The following is a 5,784-nucleotide window of genomic DNA, read 5'->3' as shown; positions in this document are numbered from 1 at the left end:
TAGTGCCATAAATGCTGCTACTTTTCCTGATAAAGTTGGTCAAAGTTTTAAAACTTTGACTTGAGACCAAAGCTAGATGTTCACTTATTCACGGACGGAGGGAGTACACTTCAACACTACTACTTTAGTGCCATAAATGCTGCTACTTTTCCTGATAAAGTTGGTCAAAGTTTTAAAACTTTGACTTGAGACCAAAGCTAGATGTTCACTTATTCACGGACGGAGGGAGTACACTTCAAAACGAATCTAGTGATACTACTTTAGTGCCATAAATGCTGCTACTTTTCCTGATAAAGTTGGTCAAAGTTTTAAAACTTTGACTTGAGACCAAAGCTAGATGTTCACTTATTCACGAACGGAGGGAGTATGCGCTTTGATGAGATGTGTCACCAGGAGACCATCATGCACCACCATTTTCCCCTTCTCCGCCATGAGGGTGATGTTTTTTTCGTTTTTTTGAGCCGCATGAGGGTGATGTTGGATACAAAGCAAAGAAGTGATGTATCCATGAAGGAATTGGAGTGATGCTTCTGTTGGGGGCGGTGTCTTGTCATGTGTGATATCATTAAGCACATACTAAACTCTCCACATGGTCATGAGAACGACCATATATACGGGCCGTCTCTGATGGAGGAACAAGGAGAGAAAACAGCAACTCCGGATCATTGTTACATATCGTTTCCACCCGCGGGATTGGCCAATCCAACGCCACAAGAAAACTCAGATAGTCTGAACTTCCTTTACCGATACATCAAACTGGTGCAGCAGGGCTGCACGAGTCAGTCAGACAAACAAGCACCAGAAAGAAGAACTTGAGCAGAGTATAGGACTACCACCTTCTCACTCTAACACAACATGCATGTAGCAAGTGAACATTACTGCGTACATTAGGACATCCGAATATAGGACTAATTATTGAGTATAAGCACTTTAGCAGAGACGATGCGCGTAAGGACTATATGTATCTGAAACTAGAGGTCCTCTACTCACCACACTCATAAGATTCATTGGGGAGCTACCATTGCGGGTAGACACGCGATTTTTTTAATTTTTCATTGTTTTTGTTTCTATTTTCCATCCTTTTTCTTTTTTACGGGAAATATAAATATTTTCCGGATAGACACGTGATTTTTTTTAAAATACATGAACACTTTATAAAGTATGTGTACGTTTTTCTAACATGTCAATATTGCGTGGTGACATGGAACCCGGGTAATAGTCATGAAGGACAAAGTTGGCCCCGTGAACTGGGCCGACAACTCGGAGTCCATATCCTGCACGGGGGTGCATCATCAGTTTGAGTACAAGACATGTATATTACCAAAATTATTAGACCTAGTTGTAACCGACTAGGACATATATTTGTAAACAGTGAAAGATGTTAAAAGAATTTGTGGTTTCGAATTGATATGTGTCAGTTAATCACCATTACCAAAATTTCTTTCATTTTGTCCATTTCTCAGCCTTCTTAGATCCTACAAGCAATTGGAATATGTTGTTAATTTCAACAAGAATGACTAGAGACTTACCTGAATAACAAAGAAAAACTGAACAATCTAAAGGATAAATTGAGTCCATTGTAGAACAAGAAGGATTCCAATACTGATATATTTTGCAGGTAAAATTAACTCAAGATAAGGGGCTTCAGATTGTATTGATTTGAGAAAAATCAACAGACACATCTCTTGCTTACAGAGCAGCTTCTGCAGGGTCTAATTGCCTATCTTGTCAGCATTACCTCATCTCACCTGTGGCTAGAGGTTTAGCTGAGGTCACATTTCCAGCAATTCCAAAATTCGCTTGATTTGTTGCAACAAAATTATTTGACATTTTCATGTTTGTTCATGTGGTTATGGAACTTAGAAAATGGAATTCAATTCCCAAACTTGAAGGATTGTTTTTCTCCGTAGCTGAAAAACATAGGAGAAAGGCTACTGCCCATGTATTAAATTAAATCGAATTACTAGTGGCAGCGTCAAGTTATATATTCTTCTGGTGATGTTTTGTGATGGACTGACACACTTGTTAAACTAAATTCATATATAGTCTGACAAAACTGAAAATCCAAAATTGTATGTGCTCCAAACTGTTTCGCCTAAATATTTTTTTCAACAACCGGCAAGAAAGCTGCCTAAACATCGAAAGACGCAAAGTGGCTACCACCGGCCAGAGATAGTCTGAACTTCCTTTACCGATACATCAAACAGGTGCAGCAGGGCTGCAGGAGTCAGTCAGACAAACAAGGACCAGAGAGAAGAACTTGAGCAGAGTATAGGACTACCACCTTCTCACTCTAACACAACATGCATGTAGCAAGTGAACATAACTGCGTACATTAAGACATCTGAATATAGGATTAATTATCGAATATAAGCACTTTAGCATAGAGGGTGCGCATAAGGACTATGTATCTGAAACTAGAGGTCCTCTACTCACCACACACATAAGATTCAGTACTGCTCCACCGGTAACTTAACTAGTATCCAGAAATTGTGTTAACACCATCCGAAGTGCCTCGCAGTTTTCCATCTTTGAATCCTGCATCGTAGAGCCATTGTTTGGTCGCATCAATTACAGGGGCGCATTAAGAAAGCGGCTCACTGGAATCTTGGATTCAGCCAGGAATGGTAAAGTTTTCAATTTTGAAGATTTGACCCCACACTTGTAGTTCCTATAAAGAGTAAGACACGAGGATTTCAGCTATATTAAAGACTGATCAGATAATAATGAGATAAAATCAAGAGAGAGAAGAAAAGAGCAAGGCACTACCAGCAGGTGCGAGCCAGTCCTGAATACAGACAAGACTCTTAACCCGGTTTTTATTACCAGACTCAGACATTACTAGCCTCGCAGTTCTTGTTGCTGCGGCCTTGCAGTCAGTACGGCGTGGCAGTGCCAATATATCGCGTGCCATCCGACAGATTGAAGGATAGGTCAGGCTATGTTCCTTCCACCATTGGAGCACAGAGGGGTCACCTTCTGGAAGCAGTTGTGCCTCTGCAAGTAATCTTCAAGTTCAGTGAGTGGTCGCTGACGATACGGATATTCAGTACATAGATATAACTCATGCAGAATATCTCTACCTATGAACTTTCCCATCCTAATTTTAGACCAGGAAGTGCAGTCAGGTTCTTGGGCCTGGTTTGAATATTCACCATAGAGGTTAAGCAGTGTGTCATGCACCTCGCAAATAAAATCATCTATGTCGCCCTCCACGGTATAGGCACTTTGCACAGTGAAGGCTTGTATGCGTGACTTGATGTGTTCCAGACGGTATTTAGGATCCATGACCATAGGCATACAAAAATGCAAGAAACAGAGTTTCCAGCATTTCTTGAACTTCTTTTCCATATTCCGCCGCATAACGGAAATTCCCTCCTCCTCCTTGTCACGTAAGAAGACTTCGGCGAGTGTCTTGAACCTATCAATGTCAGTATTGCGAAGCACCTTTTCCTTCACATTCCACACCTTATCAAACACTTTATCTGGGCTAGGCAATTTGTGGACCAAGTCCTTGTATCTATTGAAGTCTTGCAAGTATTTACAAATTTTCTGTGCTTTTTTCCAGTCATCCTCTGATGCATATCTGCGCTTGGGATAATGTGCTAGTGAAGGGGTCGGATGCATCCTGGAACACTTGCTGGTGTTCTCCATGATTGTGTCAAGTTCGTTCAGCCCCACCTGAATAACCTCATCAAGTAAATGAGTTGCGTAACATGCCACAAACAAGCTCCTGTTTGCAGCAACTCTGTTCCTTTTCTGAAGACCTGTTTTGACATTTGAAGCCACTGAATCATCAGTGAATGCGTCATCCAGTATGATGCTGAAAACCTTGTCATCAAGACCCCATTCTCCAATAGCTCGCAATATGGTATGACTTAGTTCTTCTGCACTGCAAGAGGGGTCCACGGGGCTAAATTTGATGATCTATCTCTGCTTCTCCCATTCGTCATCGACATAGTGAACAGTCAAGCACAGGAATGCCTGCAGTGGACTGAGGTGCCACACATATGCACTCAGGCAAACGCGGCATGGTAAAGCTGTTAACTTCTCCCTCAGCTTGGCCTTTTCTTGATCAAACAAGTTAAAGGTCTCATTCTTCAGGTCGAAGCGGGATGGAATGTTGACCGCAGGATTCAGGTCAGCAACAAGCTTCCAAAAGTCACCTTGTTCCACCATCCTTGTTGCGTGTCCGTGCATGGCAAATGTCCTGACGAGTTCTTCACGAGAAATGTTCTGATCGGTCCCTTCATTCTTCTTATGCTGATCAGTTGAAAGAACTGGCAAAGCTAGATTCTTCTGCTCGGGTGCAACAGGTTCCTCATGAGACCCATTCTGAATATCCTCCTGATTCTTTTGCCTCTTCTGAGTCTGAATCCCAGGGCTGCACTTGGAAGTGAGTCGTTTCTTTGGCTTTGCGCCCAAGAGCAGCGGAATAGGGGTACTGTGAGTGCTCTCATCTTGTTCATTGCTGGCATTGCAGCTGCATGTTCCACACCTAGGCATAACAAAATATTAGTATTTCTTTTTATAAGAAATATTAGTATCTCAGTATGAAACAAGTTGCTAGGAGAGGTTAAATGAACATGCCTTTTGTTTTCCATATACAGTACAATAAGAGGGTTAACTGAGTTTCAGGTTTCAGCTGAGAGGTAAACTTAAAAGGCACAGTGGCTGGACATGAGGCAACTTGAGCAAGGATCTATCACGAACCAAACATTGTCCAGTCCGCTTGAAGAAAATTGCATGCACGAGATTAACCGCTCAACTTTTTCATACAGGAGGATAATCAAACAGACGTAGTGGACTAATCAACATGTCAGCCGTGCCGTATATGTAAAGCACCATTGTACAACCAAGCAAAGAACGCTATTGAATAACATTTGTGGAGATTAATCAACATTTCAACAATATTTGTGGACTAATCAATATTTGTACAAACAAACGTCGTAATATTTGACTGTCAGATTAATGCTTTTTCTCGAATATGCACGAGCGTGCATATCATATATTAAAGAAGGAAAGGCATAGAAAGCCTCCACCAGTCAATTACAAGTGTGATGATTACTCACACATATGTACAACACTACTCCACCTAGGTCAGATTAATGCTAGTAACGAAATGAATCGCCCTTGACTCCTCCTTTTCCCCTTTCCCCGGGCGCAGTCGGTGACCAAGTAATTTCCGTGGGTAATCAATGGAAAGGGGAAAAGTTAAAAAAAATCCAGAGAGGAAACACGAGATTACGGATCCGTCGCCTCGAATAGCCTCAAAAGGGACTCACCATTCACCATCCTCTCGTCTTCGGTGGTGCCGCCGCAGCCGGGATTGATTGGGGCTGTGCCACGCGCGCGCTGGAGAGGGATCGATCGGACGGGATGGCCGAGCGGAGTTGGGGCCCTTGCCTCTGCGCCGGAATAAACGGGACCCCAACAAACAATTGGAGGGAAGAGGAGCCGGGCTTTCCCGCGGTTTTCCCCCCTCCTAGTCCCGCCAAGGCCTTGGAGGTTTTCGTCGGGTCATGGGGTGGGTTCTGTTTGCACATAGGCCGGCAGCCCAATACTTTGAGGCCACTATGGTCCATTGGCCACCACTACCATTTTTCATCTATCTATCTATATACCCCTATAAAAAGAAGAGAGAGCAGATTCAAACAATCACATCTATCCATCATTAAGATCTAATGGTTCTTAATCCTCTGATATTTAACGCTGCAAGCCACGCATTAAGCCCACTAATCCATCGATCGCTAACCCTCACCATCGTTAAAAAAAGTTACAGAC

Source organism: Triticum dicoccoides, chromosome 2A (assembly GCF_002162155.2).
Source record: "Triticum dicoccoides isolate Atlit2015 ecotype Zavitan chromosome 2A, WEW_v2.0, whole genome shotgun sequence".
Classification (NCBI taxonomy): Eukaryota; Viridiplantae; Streptophyta; class Magnoliopsida; order Poales; family Poaceae; genus Triticum; species Triticum dicoccoides.
The sequence above is the reverse complement of the archived record's forward strand: the minus strand, read 5'-3'. Positions refer to the sequence as shown.